Source organism: Paramormyrops kingsleyae, chromosome 5, assembly GCF_048594095.1.
Source record: "Paramormyrops kingsleyae isolate MSU_618 chromosome 5, PKINGS_0.4, whole genome shotgun sequence".
Classification (NCBI taxonomy): domain Eukaryota; kingdom Metazoa; phylum Chordata; class Actinopteri; order Osteoglossiformes; family Mormyridae; genus Paramormyrops; species Paramormyrops kingsleyae.
Window position 1 is genome coordinate 19,514,723 of NC_132801.1, and position 22,392 is coordinate 19,537,114.

A 22,392-nucleotide genomic window follows, 5' to 3' on the forward strand; every position below is an offset into this window, starting at 1 on the left:
CATTTTTTTCTACAAACCAAGTAGTAAGTCATACCTCAAAGCACATTTAATGACAACTATACTAAAAATTAATGTTGTAAAAACCAGTTCAAATGTATAATTTTCTGTCAATTTTAACTTACACAATGACAATAGCAGCAGGTTATTAAATGTACAGTGGTCTTTAAATAGCATGGCTGACAAGTCAGTATGAAGGGAAAATATTTGAATCATAGCATGTTGCATTGGTTCGAAGCATTCAAGCCTCTTGTAGCTCTCCTTTTAGGGGACTGTACACATTCCATTGCACCAGGATCGGTGTTTTAAAAATAGCTAGAACATCCTGGCTGGTATGAAGTGAAATTGTGCTCAACCCTACAAATTGATGGAATCCTATGAGAACTTAAAAAGATCAAATTCAATCACATTGTAACACAAGAAAAATCTACATCATCAACAATGACGTGCCTGTGAAACACCGACAGAATATTTTAAAAGGGGGAGCTGTTGCTCAAAATGGGCTCGGCCTTGTTTATCCTCTTCCTTCCCATGCCCGATTGCCCTTGTGCGCTCCTCTCTGAAAAGTTGGTCTGCCGTTTCCATGGCAAACACCCCCTCTGGAAGCTGGGTGAATCGGGGAGCGCAGCAAAGAGGCAACAGGGCTTGTTTTGAACCTGTTTACATTCTGGACACAATGCCACCTGCTGCACAATTGGATTTGGCAGATAAACTGTTCCGAGAGCTTCGAGTAGCTTCAGTCGCTCGAGAGACAATTTATGTGGAAGTGCTCCGACCGGACAGAGTGGATTTTACACATCACAGTTACTCAAGTACCCAGCCAGAGAATTAAATATAGCAAGCTTCAGAAGGTATCCATCTTCCACCAATTCAGTATCTGCCGTTAATTAGATTTCCCTTCCATTGCTCACACGCTGCAGTTCAGTCCAGTTTGGGTCAGGCTGTGAGGTTTCCAGAGCTGCTGTAACATACCCAGGTTGCAGCATCACACTGGGGAACAAACGCTATAGTTCAGGGTTCTTGAAATCTGGACCTCGATTCCAAATCCAGGCCTTGTTTTCAGTTCTCCCAGGTAGTTAGTTTAATAGTTACTGATTCTGATTGGTCAGAGGCTTCACACCTGACTGACAGGTAAAGGAAGGCTGAAAAACCAGCAGTGCTCGGACCTCAAAGACCGTGATTTTAATAACCCTGCTATAGTTAATGTTAACTCTCAGTCTTAATCAGTTAGTGTGAAAATCTGAATCTAAATTTTTTTTTTTAAAAATGCAGGAAAAAATGTCAGATAAGAAATTTTCAGTGTGGAATCAGACATCTTGAGCTTTAGCATGAATAACATTATGCGTAAATTTAAACTGTAAGTAAATGTACTTCAAAGACTGCTCTCTTTCTTTGCAACCAGTAAAAAGTGGAAGTCATCTCTTTTAAATTTTAATTTTTTTCCTAAGTTCTGGGAAAGTACTCTCCCAATGACAAAAAATGACTTATGGTTGCCTGACTAGCATATTCACAAGCACACACACACATGCTTAGCTGATAACAAGTCTTCTGACAAGCCGACAGGCTGTTATTTCAGCTTAATCAGATGCGGGTTTCGGATAATGGAGGAAAACCTGTAATCAACGTGATTAAAATGGAGCTGAAGGACACAGTGATCCTTAATGACATGAAGGACACAAACCACAGTGATACTTAATGACAATTTATGGCTTCCTTGAGGATTGCCAAGGCCTACACTTTATGTATTGCATTTATGTATTGCTTTTCTAAGCTTGGCCACCTTTCCACAGAGCCACTTGTGACGTATACAATGCCTCCAGTTTATAAATATATAGCACTTCAATATCAATATATCATAGAAAAAACAGAATTCACTTACACCCAGCTGTAAAATAACTCACTTTTTATGATTCAGAGTAAAGATGCAATCACCTTTAAATGACGTGCTATTTTGCTAAGGTTGCATGTAGATGCAAATAAAATTCATCCCCATTGTGACTTTCTCGCACTATTAGTAGTTGAATAAAAAGAATAAAAATATTTTGCCGATGTTAAAATAGCTTTTTAATTCCATTATGAGCAGCTCAAATTTGCATGGTGATTGTAAACAGACACATCACCCTGTGATGGAGACGACGTCTCGCAAATTCTGCTCTTAGATATTGTAGCAGATTCGGTGTGCGCCAGGGTCTGCTTACGCCTTACATCTGCATTTTACTCTCTACGTGAGACCTTAAAGAGGACATTTCCTGCAGGCTAGGTGATGAGATACAAGTATTTATGTATTGTTATATGATTGAAATGCATTTCCAGTTTGTGAAGTATTAGGAAAATTGCTTTCTTTTGGAGTATTGCTAAGCGTTTGGCTCCTGTATGGTTCTCTGGACAAGAATAAGACAAAATGATGGAGAATGACGAGGGGGATTAATTCGGCGAGTCTCCGGCTTCATCCAGGGTGAGGATCGCTTACCGCGTGTCTGTGACGCAGACGCCACTGCAGCCTGACATTTCGTCAATCACCGCACAAGCTGCACATGCTGTGGGACCGCGCTCTGCCTGGGGGGGCGGGGGGGACAGCACACAGGCAAGGGGATTCGCGCTCCATATGCTGCATCCAAATTAGCGTGGGCCACCGCACAGTCGTCAGCGTCTATGGTGTTGAGCGACCGTGGGGGGGCGTTGACTGCAAGCGAGTGGCTTTAGTGCTGGAGGGGGTGGGGGGGGGGGGTGCTCTTATTTCCATTCATGGCACAATCATACCAAGGCTCACATTCAGTCCCTCACACCGTCTTGAAGAGCAAGCTGTTCACTTTCCCTTTCTTCTTCCTCTCTTTCCCTCTCTCTCTCTCTCTCTCTCTCTGACTTTTTTTTTGCCACCCACTCATGCAGGGAACTCGTCAGAAATATTAGAAGCCGGATTCGTCATTTTGCTATCACGCATTAGAAACCTCTGGGGCAGGTGCCTATCCAGCCCCCCCATATTTTGACCCTCCTTTCTTCCCTGACCCCCCAGGAGGATCCCGCATTCACACCCTCTCTGTCTCTCTCTCTCTCTGTCTCAGACACACACACACACACACACACACACGGTGGTTCACGCCCGCTCCCATACCCTTCTAGGCACGCCAGCAGAAGCAGCCCCCTCAGCTAATTCCATTATACATTCCGTCTGGAAGCTGTAGGGCTGGCTCCTAATTGCTTCTGTATCCCCCTGAGCTCCCCGTCCCCCCCAACCCCCCCACACCCCACACGGCCCCCCCTACACCCTACACTGAACATGGCAGCAAATGGAGAGAGAACGGCGAGCTAGAGAGAACGAGGAGGCTGGGAGTACCGCTGGCATTTTCACCTCGCGGGAGGCTCCGGTCCTGCTCGGCTGTGCGGAAGACAGAGACTGACCGGCAACACAGGTACGCCCGTTTCCATGTTCCGCGTCCGCCGCCGACGGAGGCATGTGAGGAATGCGTATGACTCGTAGCGGGGTTGATGTCCGGGGGTCTGTACAGAGCAGGGATTCTCTCCATGTTTGCCTTGAGTGCGGGTGTCTCTGGCTGCTAGCCCCGCGCCAGCGGTGGACTCTGACGGGGATGATTCAGATGCTGGGAGTGATGTAGTGCGTTGTGGGGACAGGCAGCCTGTGTAACGCTGCTCCTGACGTCTAGAAGTGATGTTTGCACCGTGCTGCACATTTTCACACAGGCGTGTTTTAACAGACAAATGCTCCTGTGTCCCTAACATAGTGGCCCAGACATAAAAAAGGCCTTTTATCGTTAAATTTAAGAAAAAATTCTCTACAGCATAGTGAAATACAGACTCAAAACTGAATGGCACTCAAAAGCTGTACCTAAGGGTATGTTTCTGCAGTTGTATGTGTCAGACCTTAGCTTAATAATCTTGAAATTAAATTAAGATGGGATAGAAGGAATTTGGATCTGCTTGTAGAAACAGTGAACATGGACTTTTGACAAGGGTCTAAGAAGCTTTTAATCTTCGTGGCTTCAGCGCTCGCTCAGAACGGAGACTGTGGTGGTCGAAAAATACCTGGCAGATATAAAAACATTTCAAAACATTGCATACTTGTAGTTTTCTGGAATCTGTGGTGGGGAGGGTCAGGAGGAAGGGGGCAGGTGTTTCGTGGTGCCCCGTGCCTGAAAAGACTTTTAATCCACGCTAATGAAACAAAACCTACTACTTTAATTTGACATCATCACTAAATGGGAATGAATGCTACCTTTGTATTCTGCTGCTCCCGTTAACGCGAAACAAATAAATAAATAAATAGAAACAAAACAAACAACACGCACAGCCAGCGGCCGACGTAGCCTCCTGCCTTGAATGCTCATTGTGCAGGATCAGGCACCAGTACTTACACCAGTACTGACACCAGTACGACACCAGTACGACACACAGAAGTTCATCCCCAGCTCCCGGGGGGAGCCCTTTATTACTTTTGCCTGAAATTACAGTCAAGGCCGGCTTCAGCTTCAGCCGAGAGACATTAATTAGGACGTGCTGGACGCACACTCTGCTCTTAGACGGATAGACAGGTCTCTGACGGGAGATGCTGGTGAGACGAAGTGAATCTACCGATGTGCCGGTTTTGCCAAACGGCAGGGCGTTGAAATAGAGAGCTGGCGACGGAGCGAAAAAAAAACGTCAAAAAGCGTTTGAGAGAAGCTGGGGAGCCTGGGGGCAAGGACTTAATAACCATTTATTTATCTCCTGTGGCCTCAAACCTGCTGATAATACTCAGCGGACCTGGTCAGTCTTAATTGAACAGAAAAAATCCCCTGGTACCAAGTTTGTCAGGCGATCGGAAAGCTTGTCTGAGCCATTAAACATGCAGCAGTCGCTCCACCCCTTCCACACACACACACGCAGGTTTGTAATTATATATTTGTGGGGACTCTCTATTCATTTCTATGGGCAAAACTCTAATCCCAACATGACTACCTTACCCCCTACCCAGTCCTAACCTTACCCATAAGTAACCAAACAAAAAAAAAAAAAGACATTTGGTCCCCACAATGTAATATAAACTTAATCCACACACACACACCCCATTAGGAGACTTTGGACAAGTCCTCAGCTAGGAGTCCTGGGAAAGGTTATTAAAGGGGTCTGTTTTGAAGCAATGGGCCCCAAAGCAAAAATAGGACCTGGGGCTCCTATTGATAGACACACACGCTTGGCACAGGGGAGCGGGGGCAGGCTTTGCTGCAGATGTTTCTTCCCCAGAACATTTAGGAGATTTAAAGATGCCTGCAACAGAGAGATATAAAGGCGACGTGTGGGTCCTTAGCCTATTTTAACAGATATTCTGAACGATGCCCGTAGATGAACCCGGTACGATTGCACTGTACAGTGCTCATACTTAGCGGTACTACACTGCTGTCCATTTAGGTGACCGTCACTAAACCAAGCAGCGACAACCATGATCCCCTTCCTGGCCCAGCACTGCGGTTAAATTATGATATCACCCGTGTGACAGCTGTGAGTCATGACGGGACACATCCATCCCTTTAATATGCCGTCAGGAAGGAGACTGCGGTGTTATTTCAGGCAACTTTTTCTCATTGTGTCACTTCCTGTTCTTGTCGATGCCGCATGCAGCTCGTCCGCAGACGTGCCGCTCTCAGCCTGCACGGCACCAGCATGGCCGGGGATGAAAGTGCGTGGCGGGGGCTCCTCACGTTCGATAAAATGAATTTAGCGTCGTATTTTGAGCCATGATGTCGTCATCCAGTGCAAATGACAGAAAGTACATTGGAAGTACCCCCATTACGGTGCTAATGTTTGTCACATTTTTGAAGGTTTGCTGACTTAAACACATCGAAGCAGGTCCTTTGACTGTAAGCAGCGGCTGGGTAGTGTAGAGCTGCGAGGCAATTATGCGAGCGGACCCCTGAAGGGCGGTAAACAGCAGTGTTGTCGATAATCATAGCGACAGCTAGCTCCACATTTAGGAAGCTAAGCTAGTCAATGCACGGCACAAGGCTTGACGTCTAGCAGGCAGTTCATTGAAATAAAGAGGGCTGAAGTCAGAGGTGAACAGAGAGCATTCCCCTGCTGTCCTACTCTGTGCAGATGGCCCAATGGGAAAAGACCAGGAGCACATTATATGTGCATCCCAGAATGTGAAAATTACAAATTTTTTTATTAGGGTCTAAAATAACAGCTTAATACCACAATTAAAACCACGGCTCAATCAGCGCTCGTAATAAAAATTTAATTACAGCATATTGTCTATTAACAATTACATTAGTTCTGACAAACATTAATTTAAATTGAACGTTCATTTAAAAGTACATTAACCACACCTCTGAGATTAGCATTCTAACGGAAATGTTCATAAGTCAAGCCATCTGAGAAATGTAGCTGTGTCAAACTCAGGTCACGTCACTGAAACTGAGAGATACAGAGATTAGAGTTTTTCATTAAAAGAATGCGATACTGGAATGAAGAGCAGGAGAGATTCAGTTCTGAATCCCAGGTTGAGTGTCAGTCACAGGTTTCTGATTAGTTACTTTGGTGGTTCCTGCAGTTTTGCGCCAGGCAGCGACTGACGACGCATGATAATCCCATCCTGGGTGTTGGGTGCCTTCTTTCTCCATCAGGATCACAGAGCTGTTCCTGAAAAGCAGGCATTGTGAGAGCTCTTTGAAACCTGAAGAGAAATACTCGCTTCAATAAATGGCACCTGGAACACAACAGAACCAAAGGCTGTACCCGTCAAACAGCAACAAACCTACAGGAATGACAGGGATCTTCTCAACCAAGGTCTGTTCCTGACATAAATCAGCGTGGTCGATTGTGACTTCCCATTGCACTTTAGAACGTGAGAAGCCTTCCCCAAAACGACATAATCAATGTGCTTAAAAAAATCCTTTGACATTCTTTGAGAATTTGATGAGATATCATCTCATTGGAGCATGCTCTTTTTGACAAGGATGCAAATTGTGCAAAATGGAGACTAAAGTGGAAATCACTTTAATTACTCCACATAATGGCGTTACAGAGACACGCGCATGCAGCTAATGTACTACAGAGCACTGTAGACAGGTGCTAATTCATTAGCCCATCGCTATTGGTGTAAGAAGCAGAGGAGCACTTAGCTGGAGACGGCAAGCAAAGATCCTCGCCTTTCGGCTCAGGAGCACACATTGCGATTCAGAGTTAGTCATGAAAGTGTGACCTCTGCCTCTCAGATGGCGGCTCAGAGGGAATATTTTTCTCACCTAGCTGCTGTGTCTCTGCACTGCTTAGTCATGGGCTGAAGAGTGAGATGCTTTTCAGCTTCTGATTCTTTGTTCTTATATCTCGAGCTTAAGAACGAGTGGTTTACTGACCTCTCGTATGTCCCTCCATCATATGACATTTCCTGTTTCAGATATTTCGCTTTGAGCGACTGCCAGAGCAGGTCATGTTTGAATTATGTCATCCTCCAAGCGTGAGCTGGAAGTTAGGCAGCAGCAGGACATAATTGGTATCATAGGCAATGCTAGACCCAATGTCGGGTGTCCTTTAGCCCCGCCCCCTTGACGTTCCGCTCAAAATGTTGTCATTCTCAAATCCATTGAAACCACTGGGATTTTGTGATCCGTTCTGCGCGAGATCTGTCTGCCATGCAGCAGCCTAGTAGAAAACAATCAGCAAACTCTCCTCATTTCTCTTTGTTTTAGGTTTGCTTTTTTTGAACCGAACCAATGACTCTGGAGCAAAGTCTTCAATAATCTTTGCTCTGAAATACACTGTAGCTACATGGATTTGTCAGGTTACTAGTTATAAGTAATGTATTTCATCCATATAGTTTTTTTTTTTTTTGCACCTATGCAATACAATTTAGAAAGTTCTTCACTGGTAGAGCTTGATCAGTCGTTCTGTGTGTCCATCTAGGTATTTACAAACAAGCCATGTTCTCATTGACTGTGTGCCCATAAAGTTGTCTGGCATCCCATCCAAGGTACACCCTGCCTCTTTGTTCTTCCTGAATAAGCTTCAGGCTCCCCACCATCTTGGATTAACATTTGAAGATGGATGGATGTCTGTTCAAAGGGGAGAGATTCAGCCAGGGTAGGTAGGTCACATGACTGCCAGTTGCTTAGAGAAGTACTAGTTGTCATGCACAATGCAGTGTCACCTGATGTGTGCTAGATGGACTATCGAGGGGCCAGAGTTTGTACTAGAGAAGCACACAACCTGCCTTTGTGGTATTTGGGTATTAAGGGGGCAGTGTTAAGGCGTGACATTTACAGAAAATGGATCTTGAGGTAAAAGAGCCCCAGAATAAAATATGTCTAGCAAAAAAAGGCCTTTGTTATACATGAAGCATGCAGGTAATTGCAAGCCACCCGTGTATTTGGTTAGCATTCCGCTCAAATCGGTCAAAGGCATCTTGCCAGCACAAACCGTAGTAGATGACCTTGTGAAGGGAATTGGGATTCTCACCAAGGGAGTGTTTGCATCACATGTACAGATGAGGGAAGGCGGAATGATGTCAAAGGCAAGAGAGGGGCGTGACGAGGAGGCAGCAGGAGGAAACCGCATCCATCGTGGTGCTGGAAGTAGTTAGTGCACCAGTAAGCATGGATTCTCCAGTCTGTCTGCATTAGCCAAACATGCCTGTTTGCTCAGCAGATGCTGTTGACAATCAGTAATAGCTCTGGACAGCTCATATTTCCAAGAGGATTCTTAAACAATGGAAGTCAAACTCTTCTTTCTGAGCAAGCCTGCCGGTGTGTAACTGAATCAAATTAGCAGGACAGGCGAGGCGATTAAAGAAAGGGAAAGAAAAAAACTGAGGATGATCTTTAATATAAAATGTGCAGTGTTTCTATAATGCGGGGATAAGAGTGTAGAGCAGCTCACAAAGGCCGGTGCAGGCTGACGTGCACTAAAGCTGCGTCTACAATGCAGCCTCACGTCTTCAAGATGGGGGTGTTAGCAGCAGGCTTACTGAGCAAGGAGATTTCTAGAACTTTCTAGAGCTTATTGAGTACACTACAGAGAAAGTACACGCAGTGCAGGAGGAAGGAGACCCAGGGAGAACAAAGACATCGGACCCAGTGAATGAAGAAAGGGCAGAACTTGGGGAGAAAAGAGGTGTTTGAGTAACTGGAATATTGTAAGGACTGGGACCAGTTTCCTTGTGTTCATTAATAACCGGAGGGCATTGTTTGAGGATTCTGTTGACACATGCTGAGAACCACATATGGTGATAGAGAACCGGATAACCGTATCTGCACGTGTGTGCTGGGCAGCAGCCTCACTGATCCATATGAGATGCTGCAAATGGTTCTGGGGCAAAACTTCCAAGTGTGATATGGTGATTAATATTATTGATATTCCCTTCTGCACAGTGTTAATCCCGGATACTATTCGATTTCATTAGCGACGAAAACGGAATCACGGGAAACTGTTCCGAAAGCGGCACGTTATTCATGATAACCAGCGTAGCACGCAGCTCCACGCAAAATCGCACCCGTTACAATGCAGGACATCCTGTAGCGCGCGCACGCGCGCGCGCACGAGCTCATTAGAGGAACCAGAGATTTGTCTCGCGGGACAGAAAAAGGAAAAAGAGCGCGAGGCTGGGGGCTGATGTGGAGAAGCGGGGAGGTGGACGGACGGGAAAGGAGATGAATTTACGGGAGAAACGCTGCGCAGTCTGTCGCCGCTGCCAGAGCAAACCGTGACTGACAGCGCTTTAAAAAGCCCGGTGGTCTCGGGTAGCGTGTGTGGCAATTACATGCTCTGTGAAGCTCTGTTGGCATGGAAACTTTTTAAAAAATCAACACATCCACACCTCTCAGGAACAACTCTCAGGAATCAAATATTAATGTACAGCACTACTGAAAAAAATGTCGAGTCTGGAGATGTGTAGAAATGGACGGTAAAGCACTGACATAAACAAAGCGTTCAGGTTTCAGTAGAAATGTCAGCATTGTTTATACCGGCGGAAAGGAACCGCTGCAAATTCATTCCGAGGCTCGGCAAGGACAAAGGCAGCGATAAACTACCCGGTTTAACGTTTAGAGCCCCCCACCTCCCCCACATGAAAACGCGCTGCTCCATCGGCACCTATAACTGAGGTGTAAATAAATAATGCGATGCTAAAAGCGAGGGGGGGATATATACGAGCGAGGGCTGGTGCGCGTATCTGTGCCCAGGGCGCAATCCGCAGCCGTCCCGCAGCTTCTGAGCCATTAAAAAGAAGCCAGGCTGCGACTGCCCGCTGCCTTCTGCCTTTAATGGAAGGAGACGGTGGCCAGGGCTGAGGGGACGTGAACCGCGGGGTTAGCGAGTTAGCGTGACGTAAGCGCGGTACTGACTGAAGCGGAAAAACAGCGGGCGGTGCTGCCCCCCGCCCACCGCTCTCTGCGTTCCGTCCCACTCATCGCAGCGCACTGGCAGCCCGTCGCATTCGCTTCCCCCATGTCCTCCCCCCTTTCTCTCCCTACCTCACCTCACAATTATTCATGCCGCTCGCACGCACGTGTCACCCGCAGCGGTTAACTGTCAAAGCGCCGGCTGTGTTAGCCCCCCCACCCCCTTCTTTTCGCTCGGAGGTGCGGCAGAGTGGAGTCAGAGCTCTCTCGCCTGCACCGAAGACTGCAATTAACACGTTAAATGGGATCCCATGCAGCGCTCCGATTCACCCGGCTGGGCAGCACCGGTTTCGGCCAGATGCTCCACACACATTGAAGTCCGTCCGTGCAGGAAAAGCCACTGTCTGCCTCGCACTCTGTCCTCCGCCTTTAACAGCCAGCTGTGCCTTGCAGGCTCCTGCTCCCCCCCGGGTCGTTTTCTCATCACTGATTCGTAGAGACAGGACAAAGTGCCCCACACCCACCCACACCAGGTCCCCCCGGGTACCTCCCTGGCCTCCTGTCACCCGTCATTCTGATTCCGCTTGAGGGGCGCTGCTCCTTTTTCCCGGCACGTCAGAAGCTCGCTGTTCACTGGCCTGCTTCCGGCCTGTTTTTCCACACTACAGCAGTCCCTGCTCAGGTTAGATGGGATTTCCTGTCAATCCTCCCTTCATCTCATGCAGCAATTTCCATTTATATGGAACAAATATATGGTTTATTATATCTTCCCTGACAGAAATCAGCATCGTCAGCTCTGTTTGATTGTCATCACTATTACAGTTGCTTTGCAGAAACTTGTATTACAAGCAATAGGAATAGCTTACTCTTAACACAGTTAGACATGTACAGAAGCAAATCAGGTTAAGTACCTTTTTAAAAGTACAATAGCTGTCTCCAGGGTCTATGTCTTTAACCACAATATTATTTGCTGGGAGGTATCCATCCTGGCTGTAGGCATCTCACAAGGGTGTCAACAACACTCAGGAGTGGAAGAAAAATGGCTGCATTCATCAATGGACAGTGACACTGGACACAGTGCAACGAATATAAATTAAAACATTTGATACTGAGACAAATGAGAGTTTTAAAGATGTCTTTTGCTAATCTGTGGATATTGATATCACTGTTATGGATATCTGTTCCAGAAATGTACCACAGCATATCTGGAAATTATCCTCATACTTTTATTTTAAGAAACACTTTCTATCCCCTGAAGCAAAATGGACAAGTATATAAGGACGAAAGACAAAAACAGGCTTCGATAAATCACTAAAATGCCATTATGACATAATTTTATGTCCTTTTATTATGATATAATGCAGCTCTCACCATCTCCAATCCTCTAGCCTGTCCTCCCGCACTACAGCACGTTTATTAAATCGCATTATTGCCATTTCACGATGATGATCCCACACTCAGCAAAGGGGCATCATAATGAGGTCAGTGAAGGCTGCCTCCCACGTGGGGTGGCATAAAAAAGCAACGAGGTTACGGAGCACTGTCCCACCCCCCACCCCTCATAGCCCAGCCCCGATGTGCCGGTGTGCGCGTGAGCATATGTTAGCGTTTATGGTCCTTCGCCTCACGCAGGGTAAGCCTGCAGGATCACCTTGACGCCGGTTTACACACACTGCGGCAGTGCAACGCAGCCCCTTCCCTTTTTATTGCATCCGCAGGATTCTGGAAAATTGCCGTCACGGCCCTGTAATGAACGGGGAAGGTTGCACATGGTCAGAAAATGCGACATGTAGCGGTGATATGAAAACCAAGATCAAGAAACACAAACTGGAGAGTCCAATGCACTTGGTGAGAGACGACAGAAGTCATCTACAAAAATATCATTTTAATCAACTGCCCTAACAATACAAATAAAAATATACCACTGAATCTTTGATAAAAAGTGCTGCAGCACAAAGAGGGAAAATACAGTATTCAGATTTCTCAACATCCATGCATCCATCTGTCCTCTAACCACTCATTCTGGTTGGGTCATACATACAACAAAAAGCAATTCAGAGACACCACTTAGCCAAACTGCACATCTCTGGACTGTGGGAGGAAACCCACACAACTGAGAGAGAACATGTGAGTTACACACACACACAGTGGAAGTGAGGTTCAAACCATCAACCAGGAGGTGTGAGACACAGTGACACCACATACCACCTGCATCAAAATTGTTTTTGTTATAACTGTCATATGAACTACGACCGCAAATGCTTATAAAGCATTACAAAGTAATTCCCTCCCGAAAAACAGGAGACAAAACACTTGTTAATTTCCCCAGTCCTCAGATGGATCATTTCAAATTTAATTTTTAATATTGAATGGAGTCCTGCCAGACTGAAGATCTCAGCTGAACTTGTCGCAGGCAGATGGACCACGCAGGTGTGACGCTAACCAGACTGCATCAACATCACACCAAGAAAGAAGTCGATAGAATCGCTTCTGGTTTAATTTTCAGAGCAGCGATGCCGGCCTGAACGGTGAGGGCGGCATGTCTTCCAGAGAGAGTGTGCGTGAGAGAGAGAGACTGTAAACGCAATACATCTAAAATGCTCCAGTGGCTTGAGACTGAATTACGCCGTAATACAGTAGGCCAGAAAATGACTCGTACTGATAAATGCCACAGATCATTAAGCGAACCCCTCCTACCACCATCACCGGCAGCAGTGCTCTCCTACCCCCGGAGAAAAGTCAAAGTTAGGCCAATCAATGGCATGAGGATGGACTGTAGGTCAATGAACGCAGCCTGCCTGGAATACCTAATTAGAGTAAATTGTGCTTGTCTTAAAGCATGCATAATATCCTGGCCAAGGTGAACCTCTCTTACTGCCTCCCACGCCAGTCCGTCCACTCCGGGCTGCTCCTGGATGCCGGCAGATGAGCGGCTTGTTTCTGGCCATCCTGTCCGCTTTCTTCCCCGCCGCTCATACGCGACACATTCATGCAGACTTCGAAAACCAAATGACGAGAGTCACTTCAAACGAAATTAATTGAACATGAAAATCACTGATACGCTTTTACGGTATTCACAAAGCACAAATGTTTCTGAGTGGGATTTTTCCAAAAATAAAGGCACCCTTGCTAAGACTTCAACATCTGCGCAGATGGGCACACCTTGGTATCAATAAAGGATGACTTTCCCTTTCAAAATAAGTGACATCTTTGGCCTTGAAAACCTGTTATTGTATTGCCTCTAGGACAGGCTGCCTAAATGAGCTCTGGTAACCATGGTTACCTCCCTGGAGATGCGAGCACACTTGTTTATCTCTGGCCAGCGTGCACGCTCGAGCCACTCTGTCTGCACGCCGAAACAGATGTGTGATCCCTGTTGGAGCCGTTATTGATCCGGTGTCGGAGTCATCTCTGCCGCAGCCTACGAGGGAGGCGGTTTGAAATGTCAGCCTAGATAAAGCCGCATCTGCCCTAATAAACCCCCGGCGATGAAGCCAGAGACGGACGCATTCAGCGGATGCCTGCCGCTCAATTGAACAATGAATAATTGGGCAGACATTATTTGGGAACACCTGAGAGGTTAGGAGCGGCGATCGCCCCTCTAAAAATAACACCCATTTCACGCGCAGCTGTCCCCCAGGATCTAGCAGGCGTGTTCTCTGCAGTCTCCTTCCATATTGTTGGCCTATTTCACCGGCTCTCCGTGCCGCATTCATAATAAGCCCCCTTTATCGCCGTCCCCCGCTACGCCTCAAACTGCCTGGCAACCACCGCGGACCATTAACGCGCGCGCCCTTCCAAAAACAAAGAAAGGAAACCCTTCCGATCAGGGTGTTAATAATGTCTTTCCTCCGTCGGATGCTAAAAAAAATAAATAAAATCATGTGAGGATGATGCAGTTCCCCGTGCCACGGTGTCCCCGCTGACCCGTCTCTGACACCCCCCACTCCAGCTCTGTTTACCACTCCTGCCTCAGATCCCGTCGCATCCGTGTAGCGAGCGATAAATAACTCGGCTCGGGAACCTGCTCTAATATGCATACAAATTGCAAGTTGGGGTGATGTTGAGTGTCTCTCGATGGGGGGTCTATTAGTTATTCTCAGGGCCTGCTCCGAGCTCCCTTCAGCTGCGAATTCCCCCCCCCCCCCGCCCATTCCCCCTGTCCGCTATGCATGGGCCGGAGAGGCTAATTGCGTTGGGCTTGGCGATGCAGATGAGAAACGACTGGCCTGCGATGCAGACCCTAATGAACGCCGGCTGCAGGTGAGAGGCAATCGATAGCTGGCTGGCGCATGCGCGGCATGCGGCTCCCGGCGGCGGCACTCTGAATGCGACGCGATGGATGGCGTGCTCCCCCCTCCCACACGGACTGCCAAGGATGGGGGGAGGAGCCGGGCACTCTGGCAGTCAGAAGCAGCGGCCCTGATGCGATGCAGTCACCAGGCCAGGCTGGAAGGGCAAGCAGAATAAACAAGATGGCTGCTTAAGAAAAAAAGCTGTTTTTTCTTATTCATGGCAGCTAATAAAATGGTTTGTGCGCCGCAGGTTGGTGCCGCATATTTGCCGACGCATCCTGGCAAACTGTAAAATGGAGCGATGCCCGCGTGTGCGTGTGAGAGGGTGCGTGTATGCTGAAGCGGGGGTGGTGAGGTGTCCTTCCACGATGTATCGTGGCACCCTCTGCAAGTGTGTGTGTGGGGGGGGCATCACAGAACATATCAGTGCGTTTGGACTGCGAGACTGCGACGGGGGCAGGACATACGCACGCGCAACAGCCGTGGCGGTAGGACCAGCTGCTCGAGATTGACTGGCCCCTCCCACCACGAGCCGACCACGGTCACTGCATCCCGTGGCGAGCCTGGGGGGGGCGCCGATAGCTGGGGGAGGTGGCAGGTCATCTCCAATAAGATGCATGCATATGCACATCAGGGAGCATGTGAAACAGTCCATGAGGGGGAGAATCGGGGGGGGGGGGGGGGCGGTCTCGAGGCTGGCCGAAGCATACCTGACACAGGGGCCGGACAATCAGCATTGCTTCAGGGACGAGCGTCTCTGCTTTTGCCCCCTGTCGCCATGCCAAGCTCTCCGCAGCTCACCGGGAGATAACGAGCAGTCGTCTGGCCCCAGAGGCCCTGAAGTTGAACTCCTCTGCTTTTCTTTCCCCCGCACCGCGGTCGGTGTGCTTCCGCTTAGGGGATTCGACATTCCGACGGCATGATTCCGCATCCCGCTTTAACAAGGGGCTCTGAATCTTGCCCAGGGCCGACTCGGATGCTGGCAGATTTCAGGCGCTATGGAAGAGAGACTGGCCCGTGACTGCAGTGCATGTGCTTTCTGGTTTAGCTTCAGCCGGCTATTTACCCCAGCAAATGCCATGCTCAGCTCAATGCCAAAAAGCTGCAGACTGGGGTTGTTTCTGCAGTCCTCATTCCAATTCATAAAACTTCAGTAAAAGGACCTTTAAATCATTTACCTATAAGGGCTGCATTCTTTAAAATATAGCACAAAAATTTAACACCTAAACAAACTGGGGTTTTTAGAGAAAACCTTAAGTGGGAATGAGTTTCGGGTGATTTAACAATAAATCATACATTTTTTTTTTTACGTGACTCGACCTGATGTTTGGACTCATGACCTGCTTTGAGTCCCCGAAGGGCCCCCCTGTACTACCTGTAAGCATGGTACTTTGCCTGAACTGCTTCAGTACAATGAGGAAAACTGTAAGTGCTTTCACATTATACCATCCTCTAATAAAGCAACTGCATACTTTACAATTATAAAGAATTTTAACAATAAATGACATAACCTTGAACAGCTGCCTATTGAAAAATATCCTTAAGAGCAAGAAGGTGAACATAAGCTGGCCAGGCCAGTATTTCTGGGTGCCCGCAAATAAAAGTGAGATACAGCAACAGTCACTCTGGACATCAACCCAGCCACCCCCACTGCTGGTGCTGGAGTTAAAGGTCCACCTTGGGTGCATTGAGGTGGGGCATTCAGCAGTGATGTACTTGGGTGGTTTGGGAGTCAAGAGGATTGGGGGAATCGGATGATAGTTTCAGGTCAGAAGCTACTTACTCTGCAGTTCTGACAGAAAATATGCTTCTCGCCCAATCCAGCATCATCTGTTTTTTTCCACTTTTATGTAAGACCTACACAATTTTGCTATGTATTTGCAGACAAAGACTATTTTTACGATAAAAGGGAAGTCTGAAGAACAAAAGTTTGGTATGCCATTATTTCCATTGTGTAAGAGGGTCATTTGACTATGAATAAATCACTCCCATGTTCTTAGGAAGACCCCGGCCTATCCCAATACCCTTCTGTAATATCAAACATAAAAAGTTCCACCTACTTTAACAGAATCAATGAATTCTAGTTCTTGATTTTCATCATGACTTATAAATGCATACATTTGAAACCTGATTAAAAGGAAACAAGCAAAAAGAAAACTTCACAAACAGTGAATCATACGACTGAAACTAAATGCATACAGAACACAGACGGGGCCAGGAGGTTCAGTCACTGTTTAGCTGAGCATAAGAATGATAGATACATGATCGAATTATTCTGATTTTGTGAGTGTTTGGTGGATTTTGGATCATCATTGCCAGATATGGATTCTCCAGCATCTCAGAAACAGCCACTTTCCTGGGATTTTCACACACTACAGTGTCTAGACTTTACAGGGAATAGTGCAATAACTTAAAAAAAAAACATCCAGTCAGCAGCCATTCTGTGGGAAAAGTAAACACCTTGTTAATGAGAGAGGTCAGAGGAGCACAGAAAGGATCATTAAAACTAGCAGGAAGGCTGCAAGTGCAAAAACAGCAGCTCACAAAAACAGTGGTGCACAGGAAGGCTACTCTGAATGAACTAGTTGACCCCTGAAGAGGTTCTGGGGCCAACAGTGGGTTCTACCTGGTACTAGCAAGGTGTTCCTAATAAAGTGGCCACTGAGTGCATATTTAGGCTTGGTTTGTTTTCATTTCATAAACCTTAATTATATGAGTTCTGGCTAGTGACTTTGATTTAGTTACTGCTAAAGATGCATTACAGCAACTCAATTCTACGTAAAAATGTGACATTCGGTTTTATTCAAATAATTATTTAATTACTTCAAAGCATGCAGCGCAACATGACTTAACTGCTTCCTGTGTTTGCATTGGCTTAGACCAGTTATCTTTCATGCAGGTTGCTGAAGCTCCAGTAGTCCTGAGATACTTTCCTCCCAACACACAGTCTTAATGCTGGAGAAAGAAGAAACGCTGCGCAAATTACGTCATAAGTAATGGGTGGATTTTGAGGATGCATTGTGATTGTTGGCTCGGAGTTATTTGGTTGCCTTGGCAGCTGGATTTCACACAGGTCTATGATACAAAGGAAACTACAGCTACAAGCCCCCCCCCCCCGAAGGCAGAACTGCCTTTTTTATATGAAAACACGCTTTTTTGTCAGTATGTGCTCCACAGATTTCTTGACCTTTCCTTGATGGGTTTCGATATGGCTCCCGTTAATGACATATGCAGATTATTTGCCTTATATTGGAGATTAACGTTTAATGAAGAAACCAGATTCATTTAATTGAGAAATTGCAGTAATGTAGGTCTCAGTCTTGAAGAATAATGGTTTGCCATTTACACAGGAAGTGGCTAATATTTGAGGGAGTTGGAGCAGGATCAAAATTTAGGTAATCACACATGCAGGTTCTACTTTATACCATCTTTTTATTTATTTTCATCCTTCCAACCACATATTACTGAATCACCAGTCAGTCTCCACAATATCGGAGAGCACCCATTAAAGAAAAACAGGAACAGTAAAGAACTTTTGGTTTCCCTGGTAACAGCCTGATCACCCCACCTCCTGCATGTAGAAGAATCATGCCAATCTCTCAAAACTTTACTGTATATGCTGCTTGTTATTATATGTGTTTATCAAGGTACATTATTGCTATTAGGTACAGGTGTCTGCTACATAAGAACTTGCTCAGGACAAAGTCGGAAGACAAATGACTGAACTTAGTGTAATAAAAAAAAAAATGCTTTGTCAAACATAAACAAAATGGTTATTTTTTATTTTAAAAAGCTACCCCACATTTTCATATAAGATTCTTAGTCTATAACATACTGGGACAAACATTTACAGCATATATATTGCATTATATTGTGAGTTGAATCTTATAAAGGTTTACAGCAAGGATCCCCTGAAGGGACAGTCTGACAATAATGTGTGTTTGAGCAGGGAAATCTGCAAATTGTGTCACAGACTAGCCCTCCTGGACCGGAACTGGGGAACCCTGGTTTACAGTGGTGGCCATTTTAAACTTGCTGTCCAGGTTTACTATGACATATCATTGACAAGCTATGGGAAAGGAGATTTCCTGCTTGGAGCCTTTCTAATGACACACAACAGCAATGCCTTGCAGAAAAATGTCTATCTGTTAAAACGTTACGGTAACAGAAATACCATCTTTACGGCAGGCAGTAAGCCGTAGTCAACAGGCACCCTCAAAGACACCCTATGCTCTATGGCCATTATGAGTTTATTGCTCTATGATAAGGCTTATTAGTGAGTTCCTCTCTTCCAAAAGTGGGAAGTTATCACACCATGCTTCTTTGTTACAGAAATGTGGCAACACTGCCATCTCTGGCTTTATCTTCATCAGCACATTGCAACTGTTATCTTAGCCCAACAAGGCAAAGCTGAAAACACCGCTTCAAAGTTGGATGCGAGATAGTCACTGTGGATGCAACTTGGTAAAAGTATTACTGAAAAGTGGGCCACGTCAACTTGCAAAGCATAAATTACGAGCGTTACAATGTACCTGAGGTCTGGAGCAACAGAAATGACACAGACTGTCGTACACTGCGGTTCAGCTGCGGCAGCGTTGAGAGGAGAGGTCTCTGCCAAGAGGAAAAAAGGAGTGAACATGAAGGTGAGAGAGAGCAATTATAAAAAAAAGGGAGAGAGAGGAGACAAGAGACAGTGACTGCGTGGCATTACCTAGATAAAGAGAATTCAGGGAGAGAAAGAACAAAACCCCCAGCAAGATGTAAACAACCTAGCCCTTGCGCGCACCGTAAGACTTAATGCATCGCAAGCAATGACCCCATCACTAATGGCCTGACAGGGGACATCCTTACGAAGCCGAGTGTGTCGATTCACCTCCAGATGAAACACAGCAAATACAGGTACTTCAGCAGCGGGATCCAGCACTGAGGGCGGAATAAATTTGTGCCGCGGTAACGTAAGACAGGAGACCCTCAGCCCTATCCGTGATGCTCACCCAAGACATAAAATGACCCATGAGTACGAATCCTTGCCGGAACATCAATATTGTCCTCCATTACAGCGTTTTGCAAGACAAATTGCCCATGAAAGATGGCATAGTTGTGTAAAGAGGTGAATGACTTCAAAAGAGCATCTCTTCATATAGGACCTCTAAAACACCTGCTTCATAAATCTAAGCACTTTAGATGTTTACATGAAATGCAACATGTTTTATAACCATGGCTGCCATTAGGTCTGATTAGTTGAGGCTATAGCCCCAAGTAATTTAAGCTTAGCCCCGAGTATTTTAGCCCCCACGCCAATCTTCCTTCAAAAAATCAAGCCCCAGGTAAACCTGATGTAGCCCCTGATCTTTTCAATAGCTAGAAACTCCCCTGTTCATAACCACATATCCATGTTTTTGTTGGTCTTCCTATTGCACCAAAATATATTCATGTCAACCAATGCTGTATTTTTTTCCCCAAAAACCTGAGTTATATGGCTTTAAAAATAGATTGTACTATTCTTCTCTCAAAGCATAAATACATTCCCCTTCATTTTAATGTGAGTCCACCAAAAGGAATGACAATGCGTGACATGTTCTTTGCAAATGAAACTCCGAGGGTTTCTGTAGACAATGAAGAGAAGATTCACAACACCCCTAAAATGTGTGTGTGTGTGTGTGTGTGTGTGTGTGTGTGTGTGTTTACATAGATTACATTGGGGGACCACTATGTCTCCAAAGTGTAGTAAAACCTGAGACTTCCTTTCTTTCGGGGACATTTTTCAGGTCCCCATTTGGATAACCTCAATTTTATAAAAATCTGTGAATGCAATCCAAAAAGTAAAAATGCCAGAAGTCTTCTTGCCATACATCTTATTGATATAATCTTTCAAATCCATAGTTAAATGCTCAATTATCATGATTCTTGTTAGATTCATTGAAGTCACGGGTGCATATTTCGGTTATCTGATAATTTCATTTTGTTAGTGACATTTTATATGTTTATGTGACATATTTTTACTATACAGCCATGCTAGAAGTGATTTCCCTCTTAATCAAATGCTGCAGTATTTTACTCAAAGAAACTGAGTTGGACATACTCTATTTTATGTTTCTTGAGGTGGAATATAAAACATTGATGACATGTTTCATATTATGCATATTTTGTTTTGTGTCAAGTCAGCCAACAGCTGGTTTTCAGACATCATTAAGTAGTCCAGTTTTTGTGGCAAGCAACCAAACAGTTTAATAATGTGTGTATAATTAGCATACAGTTTTGAACATTTCTCCACATTTTTGATTAATGAAATATGATGTTAGTGTCCCATGTTATGTGTGGCACCTTATGATTGTGCTTTCAGGGCCATAGTCAGGATTTTTAGAATACCGAGGTTAAAAGTCTTAGCCCTTCCTAGGTGTGCTGTATAATGGATCGAGGTTATTGGACTTGCAGAAAAAATATTGAGGACTTGACCTTGGTGTCCTCATGGTAGGTACAGGTATGTATGCATCATAGGCAGAAAGTTTGATAGCTCCCTGCCAGACAGTCCACACCTTTGCTCCATACTTGCAACCAAATAGACAAAATGGGGGGGGGGGGGGTGTTATTTTGCTGTTTAACAAGCCATTCAATTTCAATCCATTACTTCACAAATACCGCTTAATAAGCTGACAATATTTGGCATGTGTAGGTTACTGTGGAAATTTTCAAATAAAGGAGTGAAATGATTATAAGTGTATATGACTAACTTTACACACATTATTTTACACTCTTAATAAAATTATTAAAAATTCAGTACAAATCACATATAAAACTGCAACTCATCATTGCAAAGCGTGACCTTTAACCCATATGCACTTAGCTTTACAAAATTGGATTTTCTTTTATTTACTTCGTCTTGATGGGCAGTCAAAGATGGGAGAAGATACTACCCTTTCTGTATGGATGTTATTCACACTCAACACAAGCTTTATCACATAACACATTTTGGCTTCTATAAATAATTTTGCCCTTGGCTGGGCTGGCTATTCAATCCGCACACCTCGTAGGAATAACTAATCCACTGACTCATAATCCATAAAATCCATATGTTAACTGGGTAAATGCACAAAACTCACAAATCCAAATATATTTCATAAATACATGTATAGTGTACAAAATGGAGCTGGAATATAAACACGAATAGTGCCAACAGCATGCTTGAACAGTATAATTGAACTATTTAAGTAAACAAACAGAAAATATTATTTATCGGATTCCCAGTGGCCGTCTCACTGGCGTTTCTGGTTCTATGACGTCATACAAATTCTAGCGTATACCTTTAAAAGTGGGGGAGTTGTTCTGCTGGCTCTCTGGTCCAGTATCCTTCAATTCCTGCCTGTAGGTCTGCATCACACAGAGATTGAAATGTCATGCCCCAGTTCAGACCTTTCAGGTCAGACAGACTGAGCCATCTCGTCTTCTCTCCCTCTGGCTCACTTTGGGAGTGCAAACCAAGCCGCTATAGTTCTCGTAATATTATTAGCGCGATCTGGACTCGTGGTATACATAAGTTATCGTTAACAGACACGGTCTATACAGATTTCATTTAAATTGTTTGCTCGGTTTACCACCTTATATTATTAAGGGAGAGATACATATAACAGTGTGAAGCACGTTCATGATTACTCGCTGCTAATGAGAACACATATATAGGAGGAAATCAATGGCGGGGGCATTCAAAGGCGAGAAAATTAGTCTCCCACCCATCCAGCTGAAGAGTACGCAGGTAAAGGCGGGGAAGCCGAAAT

The 22,392-nt window shown here is 45.3% G+C and overlaps 1 protein-coding gene across 5 annotated transcripts in view; it reads left to right on the plus strand.

Annotated features, from left to right (window-relative positions):
* The first annotated feature begins 3,246 nt into the window (after positions 1-3,246).
* The window catches only part of LOC111842567 (retinoic acid-induced protein 1-like), a 28,675-nt gene continuing 9,529 nt past the window's right edge, over positions 3,247-22,392 (plus strand). For all 5 annotated transcript variants that reach the window (XR_002837939.2, XR_002837938.2, XM_023809297.2 and 2 more), the window contains exon 1: positions 3,247-3,407. The gene's annotated coding sequence lies outside the window, so the exon portion shown is untranslated. The remainder of the gene's footprint in view (positions 3,408-22,392) is intronic.